The sequence below is a fragment of the Zootoca vivipara genome, chromosome 8, assembly GCF_963506605.1.
Source record: "Zootoca vivipara chromosome 8, rZooViv1.1, whole genome shotgun sequence".
In the NCBI taxonomy this organism is placed as follows: Eukaryota; Metazoa; Chordata; class Lepidosauria; order Squamata; family Lacertidae; genus Zootoca; species Zootoca vivipara.
Genome location: NC_083283.1, coordinates 42,661,009 through 42,683,962, shown reverse-complemented (window position 1 = coordinate 42,683,962; position 22,954 = coordinate 42,661,009).

Here is a 22,954-nt window from a genome sequence, read left to right as displayed (position 1 = left end):
TTAGTATAGAAATAGATGATGAAATGTGAGAGAAACACAGAGATTTCAGCTAATAAGGATGACTGACGAAAAATACTTTCCTTATTAGCATTCCACTGCTCTTTCCTGAACTCCTTTCTTTTGCATCTGCTTTGCTTACAGTCTTTTCTCTATGTGTATATTTTGTTTGTTGCACTAACTGTGGTTCCTTTGGAATGAAAAGCTTGGATTCCTATAGGCCGGACAAGTGCTATTTTTCTTTAAATCTGTGATCCAGAGATCTCTGGGGCTTCTTTGCTTACATACAACCCTATAGGAACTTGAGTGCTATTGTGCTCATGTCCTATTTGGGGGCATCTCGTAGGCATCTGATTGGCCACTATGGGAACAGAATGATGGACTAGATGAATCAACCTTCCTCAACCTGTATCTGCCAGATGTTTTGGACTACAGCCACCCTCACCAGTGGCCATGCTTGCTGGGGCTGATGGGAGCTGTGGTGCACAACATGCAGAGAGCAGCGGCTCGGGGAAATTCTGAGATAGGCCTTTGGTCTAATCCAACAGGGCTTTTCTTCTGTCCTTGTGGCAGGAAATATTTCAGCCGCTAATCATTACCCAACAGTGGGGGGAAATGGCAGTCCTGCCTCCCTCAGAGCCCTACATTATAACACCTGCAGAATGGATTGGGGGTGAAGGGTTAGGGTCAACACATTCATTTTTGGGGGGGGGGGAATTCTTTAGGAAATACTATATATTTTGTGGGTGGGTGGGGGGAAGAGGCAGGCTCTTTGGCCTTCTTGGCTCTGACATGAATGATTCCCACAGCCTCTTGGTAGTAAAGAATGGTCATTGTACAACTGTGAATCTTTCTTTTCTTCTCATACGCTCTTTTTAATTGCAGTTGATTGGTACCAAATCCAGAGCACTGGCAAAGGTCACCATAGTCTACAGTAAGGCATTTCTTTGCACTTAGCTAATAATCCATCATGTCTGCAGCCAGCACTTTAAAAGGATGCTTCTGAGCACAGAAGACAAAGAAGAGCTCTTCATTTCAAATCCTCCTTTCACAATATAAAATATAGCACCTTTCCCCCTTTTTTTTAAAAAAAATCACTTGCTACTGTGAAGAAAAGACAGCAGAACACTATTACCAATGATTTAAAGTGAAAGCCTCAGACTGAGTATCATTTACTAATATTTGCTAGTGGTCCGTGAAGGAGGCACAGCTGCTATTTCGTTCAAGCTGTGGAATGCATTCAATGAAAGAGCATAAAAGCATGTAAATATTTCTTTCCCCAAATCTGTTAAGTATTATAATACTTCACACTGTTGTTTGATTATCATATCAGCCACCTTTGCATCACAGTCATGCTACGATTGGTGTAGAAAGGCATCGGTTCGCATTCATTGCCTGCAGCACTGTGTCCATTCCACTGCACTTTAGCCTGCAACAAAAACTAGGTTCTCCGACTTGCTGTCTGCTATGGCAGAATTTTACATAATTAAATAAATTATTATGTTATCCTACACCATTCAATTCAACGCAGATGAAATGCAATTCTAATGGCATAGGAAGTTTGTCAATTATATACAGTGGTACCTCGGGTTACAGACCCTTCAGGTTACAGACTCTGCTAACCCAGAAATAGTACCTCGGGTTAAGAACTTTGCTTCAGGATGAGAACAGAAATCGTCTTCCGGCGGTGCAGCGGCAGCAGGAGGTCCCATTAGCTAAAGTGGTGCTTCAGGTTAAGAACAGTTTCAGGTTAAGAATGGATCTCCGGATTGAATTAAGTTCTTAACCACTGTATTGTCTGTGGACTGAAAACAACAGCAATGAATGCTGATCATATTCACTGAGTGAGGAGGAATTAAAGAACCTTTTAATGAGGGTGAAAGAGGAGAGCGCAAAATATGGTCTGAAGCTCAACATCAAAAAAAAACCAAGATCATGGCCACTGGTCCCATTACCTCCTGGCAAATAGAAGGGGAAGAAATGGAGGCAGTGAGAGATTTTACTTTCTTGGGTTCCATGATCACTGAAGATGTTAACAGCAGTCACAAAATTAAAAGACGCCTGCTTCTTGGGAGAAAAGTAATGACAAACCTAGACAGCATCTTAAAAAGCAGAGGCATCACCTTGCCGACAATGGTCCGTATAGTTAAAGCTATGGTTTTCCCAGCAGTGATGTATGGAAGTGAGAGCTGGACCATAAAGAAGGCTGATCGCCGAAGAATTGATGCTTTTGAATTATGGTGCTGGAGGAGACTCTTGAGAGTCCCATGGACTGCAAGAAGATCATACCTATCCATTCTTAAGGAAATCAGCCCTGAGTGCTCACTGGAAGGACAGATCCTGAAGCTGAGGCTCCAATTCTTTGGCCACTTCATAAGAAGAGAAGACTCCCTGGAAAAGACCCTGATATTGGGAAAGATTGAGGGCACAAGGAGAAGAGGACGAGATGGTTGGACAGTGTTCTCGAAGCTACGAACATGAGTTTGACCAAGCTGCGGGAGGCAGTAGAAGACAGGAGTCCCTGGCGTGCTCTGGTCCATGGGTTCACGAAGAGTCGGACATGACTAAATGACTAAACAACAACAAGAACAACATATTCACTGAATTGATTTCTGTTCTGGATATTGGATAAATAAACCAACATTTATGCTCTCATTTCCATCAGAGTTCTCTGACATCCCTGCTCACTACTGCTCGTAAATGCTTTACATGATCACCTTTGCTGGAATTGCATCTAGCTGAGTGGTTCGTGTGTCCAGTGGAGATCCACTGAAGGATGAGACATCTAGAGGTTGCTGTGGTGATTTTGCATGGATTTTAGCTGATGAAGTCATTCAGAACTCATCTGACTTTCTTGCAATAGTTGTAAAAAAAAAAAGGAGAGGAAAAGAACTTCTGCCCACATTAGATGCAATTTGAATCCCACTGGAATGATAAGAAAAATCCTATGTACTGGTCTTGAATTGATTACATTATCCAAAAAAATTAAGGAGTTCTAGATTCTGTGTTCCGTGCCTAATGTCAATTACTTGGATGAAAGCTACCTGCCTATTTCTTCTTGTTCATCATCTCCTGTGGTCATTTTAGGAATGGGCATATCAGTCTATTTCTGGTCTATAATGGTTTCACATGTGTTCATTGCATTCTGTTTCATTAAGATGAACTTAATGAAAACTGTATTAAAATATTCATTTAAACACGTATTTTAAATATCTTTTCTCTCAAAATGCAGTTTTCTAAATGCAATCTCTTTCACATACATATTTAAAAACAAAAACATGATCTTTTTTTAAAGGCAAGAACTTCACTGGAACATTCAGAAGTGCAGAAGCCAGTGGATAACTGCTTTCCAATCCACATATTAGTCCCAGGGCTGCAGATCAGGTCAATCCAGTTTAGCATTCTAAAAATCACATCCCTCAAGCATCCCTAGGACTGCATACAGACAAGGAGTTTCTTCTTTTAACTTTATTGTTTGCAATGCTATCACTTTTGTGTCAATTTCTAACATTCGTTTTACACAGCAGTACCCTTTGCATTATGGAACTCTAGCCTTTTGATTTATATAGCAGCATGCTGCACTAAAATTCATTCACACTCGTGGCTGTGGTGTGACACAATGATGAATGTGTTTGTACATGTCACCACTCCCCCCACCCTTTCTGCACATGCATGCTTCTTCTGTTGATCACACAGTAACATGCCAAAATCCCACCCTAAACTTTTGTTATGTGAGTAGTGGAGGTGTAATCTGTGACAACTTGGAAGAAAGGTGGGATATAAATACATCAAATAATTAAATAAGCGGCAGGAAACGTACAACACACAGCTCCCACAATATTCTGGGTTTCCAGGGTTGCAAATACTGTAGATTATTTTCTGGAAATATTTAACATGGAAATGAGTTATAAACTTCCAGTAGATACCACTAGGTTTCCAGAAGTGGATTTTACATTGGAAAACATGGAAATTAATATGTAAGGAAATGTCAGGAAGACAGGATAAAGTGCCATCTGAATATAGCCTTGGTCATTATATACCTGTGTAACAGGACTGATGCAGGCCAATATTAGTTTCTGGCACCCGTTTGTCTCCAGAGCAGGGGCGAATGAAGGTGCCGTGACACCCGGGGCGGGGCGTTGCTATATAGGGTGCATGTGCGGCATCACTATGTACGACGCATGTGCCATATGTAGTGATGCCACACATGTGATGTACATAGTGGTTTGCTGGCGGCGCCACTCCAGCACCATACAGACAGTGCCGGGATGCCTCCGTCACTAGGGTGAGCTAATAAACTAAACTAATAAACATACTCCGTCACCACTACATACTCCGTCACCACTACAGACACAAATGGAGGATCCTCTACATGCAGCTGTAGCGGCAACGGAGGGATCCCACTGCCGTCCATACGGCACTTGAGCGGTACTGGCGACAAACCGCTATGTACAGCACATGTGCAGCATCGTTATGTACAGTGCATGCATGTGACGTTGCACATGCACCGTACATAGCGGTTTGCTGCTGGCGCCGGGATCCTCTGCTTGCGGCTACAGCCGCGAACAGAGGATCTTCCATATGCGGCTGCGGCAGCATGATGGCTGCATGTGCTGCCGTGAGCCCCCCGGGGTGCCTTCTTATCACCCCCCCCCCAGACATGGCACCTGGGGCGCACCGTCCCCCTCCCCTGTTGCAATGCCACTGCTCCAGAGACAATGGAGTAGTCAAACTACTGGAAAATTGCTCATAATTGCTGAGTCCCATGTAGTTTTTGCTGCATTAGCAACACTGAAGTGGCCTCCCTGGGCATAGCTGCCAAGTTATCCCTTTTTTAAAGGGATTTTCCCTTATGCTGAATAGGCTTTCTCGCGAGAAAAGGGAAAACTTGGCAGCTATGTCCCTGGGTCATAAGCTTGGATAGTGTGTATGGAGGTCCTGGACTGCCCAGAAGACAAGACCCCTATCTCAGCCTCCCTGGTGTGGTACAAAGGAAAGCAGAGCAATATATTTGGCACCAGCTTGGCTGCAGGAATTGTTGGAAAGAGTTATAGACACTTTCCAGCTACGCTTTTGATTCGTTTAGGGTTTACTCCTTAGCCTTATCTTCTCCTAAAGAAAAAGGCCAATCTAACCAGACAGCATTCAGCCTCCTCATTTTGCAGTTACAGCCACATTGTTGCATGATTGATGAGTAAGAATGCAGCAAATAATATTCATTTACACATAGGAATTTCTATATGCTGGCAGTGGAAGAACGGGGCAGCCATGTGCCCCCTGACTGTGACCACATTAAAAGAACAAAATATTTTGAACAGCTCTCCAGTTCCTTGGAGCTTGATTTGCTTTGAGTTACTAGCAAAGAAGGATATCATAAAAGGAAATTATGGAGTTGGGAAAGGTTCAGAAAAGGGTAACCAAAATTATCAAAGGCATGGCATGACTCCCCTATGAAGAAAGGTCTTAGCTTTTGGGCTTTCTTAGTAAGAGATGGCATGATAGACATTTATAAAATTATGCATGGCGTGTAGAAAGTTTTTCTCCCTCATAACACTAGAACTTGTGGACATCCAATGTTGGAAGATTCAGGATAGATAAAAGAAAGTACTTCTTTATGCACTGCATAGTTAATCTATGGAATTTACTCCCATAGGAGGCAGTGATGGCCACCAATTTGGAAGGCTTCAAAAGAGGACTGGACAAATTCATGGAAGATAAGAATATCAATGGCTGCTAGCCATGATGGCTGTGTTCCACCTCTACCATATGCCTCTGAATACTAGTTGCTGGGAATTGCTAGTGAGCAGAATGAAGTGCTCAGGTCCCACTTGCATGCTTCTCACACGTATCTGGTTAACCAGTGTGAGGACAGGATGATGGAGTAGATGGGCCATTGACCTGATCCAACAAGCTCTTCTTATGCACTTATGTTCAAGATGACATTGAAAGTTGAGTTCTTGTCCTTGACTTATGAGATACTAATAATTTATTATTTAGACCACACCCATCTGGTTTCCCAGCCACTCTGGGCAGCTCCCAACAGAATAATAATAATAATAATAATAATAATAATAATAATAATAATAAGCAATAAAATATCAAACATTAAAAACTTCCCTAATTGTTTATTTCCTTGACATAATTGTTTATTTCCTTGACATCTGATGGGAGGGCATTCCACAGGGCGGGCACCACTACCGAGAAGGCCCTCTGCCTGGTTCCCTGTAGCTTCACTTCTCCCAGCGAGGGAACTGCCAGAAGGCCCTTAGTGCTGGACCTCAGTGTCTGGGCTGAACAATGGGGGTGGAGACGCTCCTTCAGGACTTACTTCTGTAAATGTATAGCACAGAGACAGGAAACCTGTATGACCTTTCAAATGTTGTTGGGCTATTAACTTCCATTGTCCGTGGCCATTGACCATGTTGCCTGATGTATGTTCAAATCCTACAACAAATGGAGAGCTACAAATTCTCAATTCCTGGCATAAAGTGGATGTATGTGCTGGTTTGGATGGAGCCATTAATAAGCTGCTCTAATCTTATTGTGGCATGCCTATATGAAAAGAAAAATTCTGTTGAAAGCTGAACAAAGTTTTCTCAAACTGCACCTGCTATGTTATATACAGTAAGATTTTTTTAAATGAAACAATAATTCTACCCAGCTTTGTTATATTTTTTCCATGTGCAAAGACCAACCACTCACTGTGTTGTAAGCTGAATGGCCTTTATTGCATATTCATTTAACAATAAACGAACAAAGGTCTTCATAAAAGAGAATTATCTGTAAAATGTACCACAACATGTACTTCTCCAGCATCGAGGAGAACGACATTGTAAGGTTTGAAATACGTAGTAAAACAAACAATGACAAACCCGAGTGGTGCATATAATGACAATCAAGCTTTTGTTCACTTCAGGGAGGGGGGAGGCAAAGGCTTATTGTAAATTACAGTGTAAATGAATATTATTTGCTTCACTGTTACTCATTTAGTAATGTACAAAATATTTCTCTCTGTGTGTGGCCCGATGTCAACAGAATGCATACCATTTTGAGCAGCAGGGAGCTAAGAGTACAGAAAAGAAGAAATAAACCTATGAAGTTGGGGAGAGATGCTTGTTTCAGGGTTGGCCTAACATGCATCAATACTTTTCCATCATGGGAAGCTTCTCAATATGAAGTTTGAGCATTGGTCCATCTATATCATCATGAGCAGCACTGAATGACAGTCCCTTTCCAGGATTTAGGCACCCTCTACCAGCCCTACCCAGAGATGGCAGGGATTGAACCTGGCACCTTCTGCCTGCCAGGGCCATGTGTCCATTTCCCACAACTTTCTTGCCTCGCACAAATGGCCACAATCACTAGGGTGTTTGGTTAACAGCTTTTATTAGGGATTAAGGGCTACAACGGGCACCCCCAAACTTCGGCCCTCCAGATGTTTTGGACTACAATTCCCATCTTCTCTGACCACTGGTCCTGTCAGCTAGGGATCATGGGAGTTGTAGGCCAAAACATCTGGAGGGGCAAGTTTGGGGATGCCTGGGCTACAACATCTAACACCCAACAGAAACATCTCCCTGGGTGTTAAGGCAGCTTCCCTAGATTAGGATTTAGGACCACCACCCTCTGAAGAGTCAGCCAGTTGCCCCACTCAAAAGCACATTGGTACCCAGTAAAACAGTCCAACAGTTTTCTGTCTGGCAGCCTTCCGTGGTGCTTGAGTGCAGAAGGAGGTGGGGAACCCCTCTTGCTCTTATCTTGCCCTTCTACAGTCTCACCTCCCTGGGAGGTTGAGGCATCCTTTGTGTAAGTAATACACCAAGTAGTCAAAAGAAAGAGAGATATATACATGTTTTTGTTTCCAAGAGAGAAGTGGGCATAGCTGAAGCACTACATATACCATGCACACAAAGTCTTTGTTAGAAGCAGCCAAATCAATGGCTCCCTCTTTGGGAGGAATGATTTCCAAGAGCATTTCTATGGCTTGAAAATGTAACAGGAAAAAACACCCTCCAGGTAAAGAGAAAGCAGTTTTAATTTGATGGTTAGCACTGAAGAAGATGGGTAGGCAACACATGCTTGCATTTGATGTGACACTTGTATTGTTGGTTTTGATCGGCTTGGCCAGATTTAAAATAAAGCTGTGCTAACTGAATACCAAACTCTTTCTTTGTAACACAAATGCTAATTTGCAGCGTCCAACCCCTGTTTTTCCCTTGGTTATTTTATACACTGACAATTCCCTCTGTAGGTGGTTTTATAACATAGTGCTTTAAGGACACTCTGTTTAAAAAGATGTATTGCATTGAAGCTTTCTGCAATAAATACAGTGTTGCAAACCTCCCTTTGCACAGAAGCTGTGAATCATACACAAGGGAATGCCGTGTCTGGTAGCATAATTTTGACTTTAACTTTAATTCACAGCTATAATGGGATAGAACATATATGAATAGTTAATATTTATTTTTCTGAATCGGTGGACTTAGGTGAGGCAGATGAAAAGAAAATCTTCACTCAGCTAACAAATCACTTTTACATTAGCAGAACCAAAATCTTCCCAGTGAATATATGTAAATCACTAACTTTCAGGCACCCAAGGGAATGTGCTTCATGCTATAACTTAAATACTAATGAAATCAACTGAAAATGATACTCATTAGTCAGCTGTGCCTTGATAGGGTTCCCTGTGGACTGATATAAATTCACCATTAGAAATGGATTCTCTCCTAGTCCACAGTGAGCACTTAATCCTTCTGCAAAGTAGATTCAAATTTAATGTGGAATGTGTGTTCTCTCTATACTCCCACCCCCATTTCAGACTCTTTATGTTTCCATATTTGCAGTGCTTTGTTTCTAATCCTTTTAAAGCTGTCATGTTCCCTCCCTGCTGCCTCTCATTCTTTCAGTTGCCTGCACATATTTTGCTCATCCCTGTGTGACACAGAAATAAAAAAAAATAGCAAAAATAATTTGAAGGGCACCAAGTGGCATAGAGCTCAAACTAATGGCTTCCCTTTCAAGCCAAGTGCCCCCCTCACCCTATGTAAAGAGAATGGGCCAGGGTAAATTTCAAACATCTAGGGAATGGTTGTGCTTGCCAGGCCCTGAGCATAAAAGGGTTCTGGTATCCACGAACACCAGGAGGCTTTTCAGACATTGTTGGACTACAACTTCAGTAATCCTTGAACATTAACCATGTTGGCTGGGACTGATGGGAGTTACAGTTCAAAATCATCTGGAGAGCCAAAGGTTTCTCATCCCGGATGCAAAGCTCCTTTAACTACGGTAGGACCTGATGAAAAAGAGGATAGGACACCTCTAATAGTTGATTAGTAGAAGACACTTCAGGTGTGGCTTGCTTGACACTCCCATGACACCTGGCCTGGAGGGGAGGGCAGGACCCTGACTGACTGCAGCTATGGTTGAAATATGGGTTGCCATATTTCAAAAAGTGAAAATAAGGACAGAAAAGTTGTTGAAAAACGAAATGTCCAGGAAATTCCAGATGTATGGTGGCTGAACAGACTTTTTGGCAGGAGCAGATTGGTGGCTTCTGTTGCTGCTATTATTGCTCTAATTGTTTAAAATGTTTTTTATCTTGTACATTTTTAAATTTGGGTTTTTTTAAATTGTTTTATAAATTAAGGGATATATGATATGCCTGGAAAGAGAGGAGCTGGGGAGAGCAGGGGTGACCACAATGGCAGTGATTCTGGGCAAGGGGAGGTATGCAGGATGGGCAAGTTGGGTAAGGGGCACATGACACAGGTGGTTAGGAACTGCTCTGTGTGCCAGCCTCTCATTCAACCTGGGGAATTGTGGTTTTCCAAGACCTGGGTGTGTGAGCAGAGTAGGACACCTAGGTATTGGGTGTAGCATCAGGGCATTTGAAGGTTGGGGAGGGGGAGTTGCAGTGGTTTATAGAGACTCCATCTCTCTCTCCAGGCTCTCTGTACAATTTAGAGGGGATCCAGAGTGTATGTTCCTGGCATTGAGCAATTGAGTCATATTAGGAATTCTGCATGGTTTACTGCCCACCTCATTGCCCAGCAATTTCCCTGCCTGAGCTTACAGAGCTGGTCTCACAGATGGTGCTGAGGACTCCTAGGCTGCTCGTTCTGGGGAACTTCAACATGCAAATATAAATTCCAGGCAACAATAGATCACCTATAAGAAGTTTGTCTTTACAAAAAGTCTTTTTCAAATTTCTGCAAAAAAATATATGGCTTCTAATTTTTAAGGGGGTGGGGATCTTTGTCTGATTCCAAATTGAACCAACAATGAGCACTTCTTCTTACAAGCAAGTTATATGATAGGTGCACCCATGTGTTGATTTGAGTGCATGATAGAAGCTTCTGTGAATGTCCTGTTCCTCCTTATTTAGTGAATGTATGAAAGGTTTTGTGAAAGGGGTTCCATTTGAGTAAACTATACTTTTGTTGTACAAATATGCAAATAACTTAAATGCAATTAAGAATATAAGAAGAGGCTGGTTCATCAGGCCGATAGCCCATCAAGTCTAGCATTCTTTTCTCACAATGGTCACATAGCTGTCAAGTTTTTCCTTTTTTTAAGGGAAATTCCCTTATGCTGAATAGGCTTCCTTGCAAGAAAAGGGAAAACTTGACAGCTATGGTGATCAACCAGATGGCTAGGGAAAGCCTGAAAGCAGGACCTGAGTGCAACAGCATTTTAGTAAAAATTATTTACATTATGTTTATATGCTGCTTTGTGAGAGCTTTGTCCTGGAAGGTGACATATTAATTCTTAAGCAAAGACAAAATATCTTCCCTTTACCAAATTAAACCAAAGTACATTTTCACACAGGACCCAGGTGGTGCTGTGGGGTAACCACAGAGTCTAGGGCTTGGTGATCAGAAGGTCGGCGGTTCGAATCCCTGCAACGGGGTGAGCTCCTGTTGGTCCATGCTCCTGCCAACCTAGCAGTTCGAAAGCACATCAAAGTGCAAGTAGATAAATAGGGACTGCTCCGGCGGGAAGGTGAACAGCGTTTCCATGTGCTGCTCTGGTTCACCAGAAGCAGCTTTGTCATGCTGGCCACATGACCCGGAAGCTGTCTGCGGACAAACGCCAGGTCCCTCAGCCTATAGAGTGAGATGAGTGCCGCAACCCCAGAGTTGGACACGACTGGACCTGATGGTCAGGTGCCCCTTTACCTTTACCTTACATTTTCACACGGCCCAAAACAATCCAGTTTAGAGAAACCAGGTTTTGAGAAAATATGTCATTTTCTTTCTTCTTCCAGAAATATATAGTGTTTGATGATGTAACCTTTCTGTGAAAATTTCACGAATTAATTTTGTGTGTCAGTGTGATGTTTCATTGTAGAATATCTGTTTCGGACATGGAATTGTGAAAATTCTACCATGAGACAAATGAATGCATGCTAGGAATAAAACAAAGCAGAAAAAACAAACAAAAAAACCCTATTTATATGCAGGCAGTGGGAAGAAGCCTTCAAGGCCACACTGGATACATTTAGACTAACATGTATTGTAACTTCTGCTGCCACAGACTAAGAATTGTGGAGCAAAGCAATGTGTTTTGAAAAATCCATTAATCAGGATTCCTGCCTCCTTAAGTCAAAACCAGTACTTCTGAGGATGATGATGATCAGTACAAAGGGATTCAGACTTCATTAGCCCATTCAGCAATCTTACCCCATTCAGCTGTCGAAAAGTTACATTGCAAAATGTTCACAACAAATCTCTACTTCTTGTGTGGAAAGAAGTGCTAGGACCCGTGATTAAACAAAATACTTGTCTTCACTATACAGTGGTACCTCATGTTGCATAGGGGATCTGTTCCAGAGCCCCGCACGCAACATGAGCAGTACACAACATGAAGTGCCGTGTCTGCGCATGTGTGCGGTGCGATTCGGCGCTTCTGCGCATGACGTCATTCACTGCGTCTGCGCATGCGTGAACCCGTTCCGGTACTTTTAGGTTCAGTGCATACGTATCCTGTGTCGTACGCAACCCACAACATTCATAACAAGAAGTATGACTGTATAATCCTAATGCCAAACCCTTCCACAACCATTTTTATTAGCTGGGATTCCACTGCCAACAAAATACATTGTGTGAAGAGGAGGGAGGAGACAACTTTCCCTGATCGCCCCTCTCTTCTTACAGAACCTTTTGCCTCCTGAAAATCTGATTTGGAGAACTAGGAGTTTATTTGGAATAGTGGAGAAAACTGTAGTGGGAGTGGGAATTGCCAAAAATGGCCTTGCTCATTCTGCCAACAGGGTTCTCAACTGGATCATCAATCTATCAGTGAATGGAAGGAACCCTTCAGTTTACAATGCCCTAGTTAGAATCCATGCCATTATGATTCCTTGTCCCGGACATTGGCTGAAGGGAAACTCAGGATTTCCTGATCTATTACCCAGCAGTTTAGAGACTTTCACTTAAGTGATTGCTAACTACAGAAAACCACCTATTTATTAAAATAGTTCAATTCACCAATCTACTTAGATTCCATGCTCATTCTTCTCTTTTTCTTTTTCCAAGTTTCCATTCTCTTGCTCCATGTCAGAGAGGTTTTTTAAATATTTGGAAAGGCATCACTAAATCCGTGTGCTTAGATCAAGTAATCTTTAAATCTATTTAATTGTGTCTCTTTTTGTATTAGCTCTGCTTAAAAATTCAATTCAAGCATGCATGCCATCATTATGGCCTTTTCAGGGCGATAGAAGTGGCAGTAGTTATTTCCAACCTGTAATTAGGACATGCAGAAATCTTCACTAAAAACAGAATTTTAATACCTCTGACATCATCAGAAGAAAGATTTTGTCTTATCCTATTTGAGCCTCAAGCCTGAGCTAGAATTTATTGTAAAAAACAACAACAGTGTAACAAAGACAGAATCATGTCTGCTAGCATCCAAATTCATTTTAGATCCAAATTTTCAGCCACTTCAATTAGTTATTGAATGTAATAGAAGATCAGTAGACAAACCAGTACAATATATGCAAGATTTGCTAAGCTACTCAGTTCTCTATTCATCTGCAATAAGCTTCAATAATTAGATTATCTCCATTTGTTTGGAACATTTTTAAAAATAGTCATGAAGAAAATCTTAATTTTGTTTTGAAACATGGAAATTCAGCACCTGACTGCTCTGTGTATTTATTTTCTTTGTACGTATGGCAGTAACATAGAGAAAAACCACATCCTCATGCTCATTTGCTGTTCACACTAGACAAGAGGGATGTCAAATACTATCAGGTATTAAATTAAGCAAGGACGTTTTCAGCAAAATTGATTTTTTGAGTCTTTGGAATCCTTGAAATCACTCAGAGTCCTTGTTGCTTGGCAGGTACCCCATTAATCTTTACAGGATCCTATTGACATTGCTGGTTGCAACTTTCCTACTCTGCTTTCAGGGCAGATATGAATAGACCACAAAGGGGAAGAGGATTCAATTTTAATTCAGCAGAATCCACAGATAGCTCCTTAAAGTGAACAGAAAATGATATTGAAAGGATTTTTAAAGACAGGGTGTAAATCATAAAGAGGGCTACTTCCTGATAAAAGCTAGCACTAGAGACAGTTTTGTCACTGAATTAATTTTGCTTGCCAGTAAGAGCAGTTTGAAACCCAACAAAAATCTGTTTTGGAGCTAAATGAGAAGACTTCACTGAATTAGAAGACTTCACTGAATTACATTTGGGGGGGGATTTGGAGTAGGGATTTTAATAGGATGGTGTCTGTCTTCTCCCACCTTAGGGTATCAGGGGAGGCTAGATTTATATTGGGGCATTCACAAGTGGGGTGGAGGTTGCATTCTGAAGAGCAGAGTCATGGCAAGGCAAGTCCATTAGTCCAGTCATGTGCAGTAGAGCAAGACAGGGCAAAAAGTATTTTGACAGCACCATGGAGAGCTCTCGGCAGACATCGTTTGTTAGGACTCATTCAGGGAGAGCTGGAGGGAGTCCGTAAGACCACATCTTCTGACCTGAATGACATGGGAGCAGAACAGTGATGCTCCTCCAGGTGAGCAGAGCATTGTGACTAGAGAACCAGGAAGGAAATCTTCAACTGTAGACCTCCACCTATAGCGAAACAAAGAGGAATCATACGTATTACGTGTAAACAGGCATAAACTGGACAAAATATTCAGTGGCATATTTTGACAGTGTTTGAAAAAGAAAAGGTTCTGACTTCCTTTGTCTCCTTTGCCTGGTCCTCGGACCATAGTTGGCACAAAAGAGTCCTTGAGAAAGAGTATTTTTGCAGAGTATTGCTGCTTTTATTCTTAAAAAGTCTTCTTATCTAACCAAAACCGACAGCTTTTACACACACCAAACTCAGCCAGCTTTCCGCCATCCAACCAACCCACACTCACACAATCAATGACCACTCTATATATACAGGCATATGCAGGTGAAAGGTTACATGAGTCATGCAGGCTTTGCCAATTCATTGTAGGCTGCCGACTCTTGCCGACTCAGTTCCTTTTGTATTAAAGAAACAGAGGCCAATTTTAGGCTGTGACATATTTTCGTCTCTGAGACTGCATTTCTAAGCCCCATGAGCTCAGAAAAGAAAATATGTCACGGCCTAAAATTGGCCGCTGTTTCTTTAATACCATGTGGGATATTTGGAGAATACGAGTTAAATCTAACCCTACCTTTTACCATTTCCCTCCTCTATACCCCTTGCCAGCTGAGGACAATGCTTCCTGCCTATCATGAAGTGGTCTCTAATGCATGCCTAAGACATGTGTTAGACTTTAAGGTGCTATGAGACTCTTTGCTGGTTTTGGTGCAACAGACAAAGATAGCTACCCATCTGGAAGTTAACTATCTGTAGCATTTCACAGCCAAAAGCAGGCAGTAGGACTCTTTCCAACATACTGTCATTTCCTTCACAGAGATACGCACATGAAAAATGTTTCATTCAAATTCCAGGTGGGCTTTGAAATACACAGAGAGAAGAAGAAGAAGAAGAAGAAGAAGAAGAAGAAGAAGAAGAAGAAGAAGAAGAAGAGGGCAGAAAGATGGGCTAAATATACGTTACATTAACAACACGATTAGGAATCATGTTATGAAAAAAAATAAAAAGCAAGCATGGGAAAGTGGTGATTGTCTTCAGCTACACAGCATATGAAGAGGGCAGGTGTTAAGCCAGGGGTCAACAATCTTTTTCAGCCGTGGGCCAGTCCACCGTCCCTCAGACCAAGTGGTGGGCCGGACTATTTTTTTGGGGGGGGGGAATTCCTATGCCCCACAAATAACCCAGGGATGCATTTTAAATAAAAAGACACATTCTACTCATGAAAAAACACGCTGATTCCCAGACTGTCGGTGGGCCGGATTGAGATGTCGATTGGGCCGCATCTGGCCCACGGGCCTTAGGTTGTCTACCCCTGTGTTAAGCCTTCCCTCTTTAGCTATTATATTGGGGGGGAATTGTCCATCCCCAAGTGTAAATTAGTATTCAGAAGAAAATGTCTTATTGGTGCCAATTGTTCATCATGGCATTAAGAGAAATGTATAGCAAGGCTCCTTGTTTTCCCTGCAAATCCTACTTTGTCATGTGCAGAAAGAGCTATGAGGGTGAAAACCATTTCATTGGTTCCAGCAGTATCTCTACTATAGTGAGAAGAAGTTGACAAGTAGCTAAATTATGTGGTTAGGAATTCCACAGCTCTTGAGCTTCCACCCCCACCCCCACCCCCAGCCTCTTTCCCCTTTTCCTTATACTAGTCAGCTAAAGAACATCTGACAGCTGCACAAAATGGTGCTGGCCACATTTTCTCATCCTGGTGCCAAATACTGACCCTGTTATGCACAATTAGCAGGGATGACAGAAAATTCAGACAGGCACATTCATGAGCACTGACATTTAGATTGAACTAAGATCATTTGGAGGCCAACCATGAGAGCACTTTCCCTGTTGCAAAACAACGAAATAAAATACACACACACACCCCATTTTTTTTCTTGAAAGAGGCATATACTTTTCATGTGAAATGCAAGAAATTAAAGCCAGCCCCTCAGAGTAAAGAGGTGGTGGTGGGGAACAGTTTATTCCCTCTTTATGTTAATTTATGATTGGAGCAGTGTCTGTCTTTCTTTTTTACTTGGATTTCAACCTTGTAAAAACTCTTGTGATTAAGCCGCTGAATCACGTCTCCCAGTTTTTGACCCTGAAGGTTTGGGTAGGTTTGGTAACAAAGACTACTTTCTTCCTTAAATAGAAGAGGTGGGGATGGGGGGAGCCGTGCAGAGAAGGAAATCTCACACAACAAAAATAATGGGAAATCCACAATAGAGCCCAAAATGAGAGCAGCATTTATAATGGAATAACTGCCTGAGAATGAATCAGAGACACCCTGCCTTCTAAATTAAATGCTGTTTGGAAATGTGCATACCTCTCACTTAGTCAATGGGAGACATTAATAAAATAGAGGTTTAATTGGAATGTATTCGTTTACTCCTCTGTTTTGACCAAAAACGGAGCCAATAACATCGCTTTAGTTAATTGTGGATGATAGTGTGATTTGTAACACCTCACAATAGGAAAAGCTTCTATTAAACATTGTAAATTGAAAATGTTCAGAGTTCTGAGAACCAGGGGGGGAAAGAACTCATCTTTGGTCTCCGCCAATTAGCATACGTTAGGCTCTTTCAATTAGAGTGAGTCATGCACTTTATTTAGGTCACCAGTGGGATCAAATGAAAGGAAAAATGGAGGCACTACAGTTTCCTAGGTTGGGATTTCAGGGACTGCACACTGAAGTCTGTGCCCATAAAGGGACATTGGGTTCGCGTTTCTCAAACTTCCGATGCTACAGGGCGAACTGCTGTCAAAGCTGAATAGACTACCAGAAGCAGTTTGTGATCTGGAAGTGAAAAAAGTCAAACATCACACTGGAGAAGCATCCATCTGCTCCGGGCTGAACCTAAAATTTCCTGAATCCCAATGGAATATTGTGATAAGAAGGAATAAGTTGTAGGGCCACCATCAGCACCCAAAAACCTTTGGCAACTGCCTGAATCTTGGTGCCTATGCCCTTGGGCAGAATCCACTGACACCTGTCGTCGGCCCCTCACACTGGGTCTCAAAAGCAGCATCTCTCAACAGCATTATGCAGAACTTAAAACGGCCAATTCCTAATTATGTGCCACCAGTTAAGCTGCATCTGGGGTGGGACTGGGGAGATGAGGGCCACTTCAAACCTGAAGCCAGCCTCAGAAAGTCCCCCACATGGCTTGCCCTGTTTTCATACTTATATTTCTGGATGCCAGAAAGATAATGGATGCTTCAGGTGTCAGAGGCCACATGCTGGTTGTGGGTAAGGATGGACCCTGTAGTGCAGGGGTCAGCAAACTTTTTCAGCAGGGGGCCGGTCCACTGTCCCCCATACCTTGTGGGGGGCCAGACTATATTTTGAAAAAAATACATGAACGAATTTCTATGCCCCACAAATAACCAGAGATGCATTTTAAATAAAAGGACACATTCTACTCATGTAAAAACATGCTGATTCCTGGACTGTCCGCGGGCCAGATTTAGAAGGTGATTGGGCCGCATCCGGCCCCCGGGCCTTAGTTTGGGGCCCCTGCTGTAGTGGGTAGGGCCACGGCCAAAAGTGGGTTGGAAATCACCCCCTCTGCCACCTGCTTTCCCCCTTTCCCTCCTCACCCCCCCCCAGATAGAAACAGGCTGAAAGTCTGGAGGTTGACAACTCCAAGTGTAAATATTTGCTCAGTGTGCTAGTTTTCAAACGGTGATATGTCCATAAGCAAACATGTTTTGTAGCTTCTATATCAGACCCTCCAAGTGTCCCTATTTTCCAGGGACAGTTCTGGATTTACCAAAGTTATCCCGGTTTCTGATTTTATCCCAGAATGCTCCATTTTCATTAGGATGCCCCTATTTTCATGAGAGTAATGTTGGATGGTATGGAGTTTTCTGACCCCCAAGCCATCTGAAGGCAGCCCTGTATAGGGAAGGGTTTTTTTAAAAAAAAAGTTTAATATTTTATTATGTTTTTATATATGTTGGAAGCTGCCCAGAGTGGCTGAGGCAACCCAGTCAGATGGGCAGAGTATAAATAGTAAAATTGTTATTATGGAATAAGATGTCCCTATTTCTGTTGGAGAAATTTTGGAAGGTATGCCATATTACTGGGAATTAAAATGCTGCTTTGACAGCAGGAGAGAATACAATTAAGACTATAGGCTGGTATGGACTATAAGAAGACCTGGTGTCCCTGGGTGTTTTGGATGCATCCCACAGGAGGCTTGGTGAGAACCATAATTGTGCTTGGAAAGAGTCAATATTTGGCATGTGCTCATATTGATTCAATTTCTCCACACTGCTGGGATTAGCCTCTGTCACTATGAATCAGGGCCCAGCTGGTTTAGCTACACCCAGTGGGCTAAACCTAGAAATCTATTTTATTTACAACCTTAATTTAGATTATTTATTTATCTACTTTGCTATTAATACCTTTCCCTTGGCCTGCAAGGACACACACATACAGCAAATGGTTGATTTCACATCCAGAAAGCTAAATCCCCTTTTTGTCCACAAAACATACACTGAACTGCAGAAATGCAAGTCAATGTTCCAACCCTGTGGGACTACCTCAAAGGGTAATGGGGAAGTTCAGTCTCTATGACTCATTTAAGCCACTTCCTTTCAGCTCAGAAAATCAAAAGCGATGCTAATTGGTGCCAGAGGGAATGGAGCTGTGTGTGAGTTTGCTCGTGCCTATGCCTCTAAACGGGACACCTCCCTCGGAGAGATTTTATATGTGCAGTATTTTCTCAGAATCCTCTCCATCTCTGCCATTCAAATGTGTGTGTGTGTGTGTGTGTGTGTGTGTGTGAGAGAGAGAGAGAGAGAGAGAGAGAGAGAGAGAGAGAGAGAGGCTATTGAGCACATGACTAATTAATTAAAAAGTAGTAAAATAAATAATATGAAAGGCACCTATCAATTGAAAAAAGACAGGTGCTGATGAAGTAGTGAAGTACCTATAATGAGATAGCCATCCTACAAAAGAAAGTATGGATCATTTCATACCCACCCACCCCTGGGTATCTGAAATTCTCTCTTTGAAATCATCAATATTGCTCAGGAAAGCAAATGACATTATTCAGGAAACAAATTATGACCAAGTCTTTAAAGGGTAGTGTGATGCATCACACCCATTATTTCGCCTGTGCTTATTGCATTGTCTATTTAACATTGCTATATTATTGGGCATTATAACTCTAGGGGTATGACTTTGTGTGCCAAGTTAAAACAGTGATGGCAGGTAAGGGATCGTTCATAAAGTACGGTACATACATCAATATTTAATTTTTAATTCAGCTTTTTTCATTTGTGTGTGTGTTTTCTAAAGCATAATGCAGATCTCATATTTTTCAGGCCTCAAACTTTACATTCCCACAGTGCCTGTGCAGGTCACAATCATACAAACATTAGGCCTCCAGTTCCTAGTGGATGGGATAACAAATGCCACATTATGCTGAAAGCAAATGTTAGCCAAAACATTTTTTAAAATATTGGAGACTGGGTGTGATACACAGTATAACTACTTAGGAATTAAGAATGTGCAAACTGGAGATTTGCAAGGAGGTTTTATTTTGTTAGATAACAGTCCCCACTGTGGCTTGTACACTTCCTTGCATGGGATGTTGTCCAGAATTTCACTGAAGATGGCTAGAATAATAAGAGCAAAGTGCATCTCACTCTCAGCCCTTCTGTTTTCAAATCAATGCAATACTTTCCCCTGTTCATTTCATTAGTTTTCTAAGAGGATCCCCAAGAGGAATATCTAATCCCTTAACCCTGTCAAGGCGGGCGGGCGAGGGATTCTTTTATAAGTGTGTTTGTTGCTCTGTTTACCAGAAGCACAAAATTATCTGATTCATTGAACAAAGTGATGAACTGAATCCTAGGATAAATCCTAGCCATCGAGCTTGACATTATTAGAGAGAAAAGCAAATTGAGTTGGGTTTAGGCTAGAGGAATTTGATAGCTATTGTGCTTTTGAAAGACCAATAGGAACAAGGGTGTGAAGGAATGGACGGAGTTTGATCCTTAACAGCAAATCATTGGCCTGGAAGAAATGTGCTCCTAGGAAGAAACATACATTAAGAACACAATCTTGAAACAGGTAGGTAGCCGTGTTGGTCTGAGTCGAAGCAAAATAAAAAAATTCCTTCAGTAGCACCTTAAAGACCAACTAAGTTTATATTTTGGTATGAGCTTTCGTGTGCATGCACACTTCTTCAGATACACTAGAAACAGAAGTGTCAGACCCTTGAAAGGAACTGTGAGGAACCCAATCAGAAATGCAAGTTGTACACCTGTGTTTTTTTTCTTTTCTTCAGATGTAATATCTGCCTACTCTGGCTTCACTTTATGTTAACTATATGTTAACATAACACTATATGTTACTTTCTTCTACAAATGCAATTTCAGCTTAGTTGCCTTTGTGTCATGGACAAGAGTTAGGGTTGGGGTTAAGACACAAGAGTGCAGACTTCCAAGACAGTATTATGTAGACATGTTCTCTGGTTGTCCATAGTTTCTGGTATCAATAATGCAGTATTACCAGATCATAAGGGTCAACTGTATGTAAAAGTCACATGTTGGTGGTGGCAACATAACCCTGAATCAAGCTCACGGATTGGGGCTCTATATTGGTTTGGGATGTTGGTGTGATACCCAGATATGTTTCTCATGGTACAACATGGTCACCTACATAATGTATGGTGGTCGCTTTACAGTGGTACATCGACTTCCGAAGGTTTTGACTTCCAAAGTCCACTATCCCGGAAGTATTTTCGCCGTGCGTGGTCTGTGCATGCGCAAAATGGACGCTTCTGACTTCTGAAGGTTTCGACTTCTGAAGAGCGCCGCGGAACGGATCGCCTTTGGAAGTCGAGGTACCACTGTATATGTTATCAGGTTAGTTAATCACACATATATCTTTGCCATTGTTTTAAGACTTTGTTTTTTAAAATTCTATTTGATTTGATTTATCTTCATAAGCCATCGAGAAAGCTATGTTATTAGGTAACCAATGTAAAATGATGATGATGATGATGATGACGCAACTCATAAATTTGATTTTTTTTGGGTGAGGTTCACAATCCTTTAGAATGTGGGGGAAATGGATTTGTAGGGAAAGCATATTTGAGAATCAGAAAATATAAGTATTCAGGTGCATTGCAGCTACATACTGGAAGTCAAACTGCAGGTTTCAAAGGCTAAGAGAAGTGTCATTTTAGATCAGTGCAAAAAACACAAACCACCCTTCTGAACAATGAATGTCACTTGTAGAAGATCACACACTGAAGTGAAAGAGATGGCAATAGGATCAGTAGGATTCAAACTTTATCCCTCAAGCTAAGAAATCGGGACCCACAAATGTAAGCCAAAGTATTAAACTGTTTAAATTCATGAAAATCAAGGTTAACCTGATCTTGGTGTAGGCTGAAGTGCCCATCTTGAATGGCAACTATGCTTCCTCTAGGCATTTCTCCATCTCCAGCCTCTTCCTGCAGCCATGAAAGCACAAATCTCCTCTAAAATGTTACTGGGTTTGTGCATTGCCCATAGGCCTCTAAACAAGATGCACTGGGCTAGGGCAGACCACTTTTTCCAAGTGACATTGTCTTCTAGAACTCATCTAGAAAGTCTGCATGTAGTGTTCATGTCTGCCGCATCTTGAAGCCACTTTAGCCCAGCCTCCAAGGATGGAGGGCAAATGAGTGCAGGGGGCAGTATGATGGCTATGAGAAAAAGGAAGGGAGCAGTTGGAGTGGCAGTGGTTGGCAACAACAGACTGACGATTTTGCTGATGAAAAAGCTGCGGATGGTTCCAGAGTCTTCCTCACCCTGTTTAGATGATTTGAAAATATTACACACACAGCTATTTTATTATTTCAGGATATGTACACATGTGAACATTAATAGGCCACTTCAGGTGCTATGCGTAGGTAAGATCAGAGCATGAGCTGGGTTGTACTGAATAGTCCCACCTGCCACAAAGCATGTATCAACTTGTCTCATTCTCTGGAGGTTGTGCATACAGCACAAATGTGTACAGGGATGGGACAAATACACAAAGGCTTGCTCTCTGCAGAAATTCATGCTGTATATGCAGATGTTATGGGGAAGGACTGGTGTCTGTGTTTGCCCTGGGGCTGAGGCTAATTGGTGTGGCCTAGCTCAAATGTTGGCTTTTCCCATCAGCATAAGGCCTGAGCAGGGCTTATGTTGTGAAGGCAATGTATACCTCAACAACCAATCCTTTGTTGCTGGACCCCCACATAGTTGAGCGTTTCTTGTGACTGTGAGTGGAATCTGGTATAATTTGATTGTATGAGTTACACGGGCATCTATTGGAAATTGTCCATGACATGCCTCACTTTCCCTGCCATAAAGAACTGTCCACCTTCCATTACACAGAAATAATGGTTCGCTCTACTGGTGCTGAACTGATGTTGGCACCAATATATTTCTAAATGAAAAATGTGTGCTTTTTCTCTATTTATTTTTGAACGTTGCATGTCAAATTCTAGTTGGTTTGTTTTTTTAAAAAAAGGATTTACCCATTATTAGCCTATATATGAAGCCACTGGATATGAAGTGTTATTGAGCTGCCTTCGTTCCACATGCACACTTTTCTGTTTTAGCAAATTTAACACCTCTTTCCAAGGACTGTTAATGATGATGAAAACTCAGATAAGATTGCCAGAAGGGCTAAGGACAGGTCTTTAGACTGAGAATTATTATTTTTTAATCCTCCTTACAAGGGTAAAGAAAGTGAAATTCTCACTTACTGGTGTGATATTTTTTTTAAAAGACCCCGAGTTTACTGTATATTTTTAAAGCCCTATTTAAAGTAAAGGTTGTCCGTGCAGAAAAGAAAGAAATAATCATAACTCAAAATCTTGCTA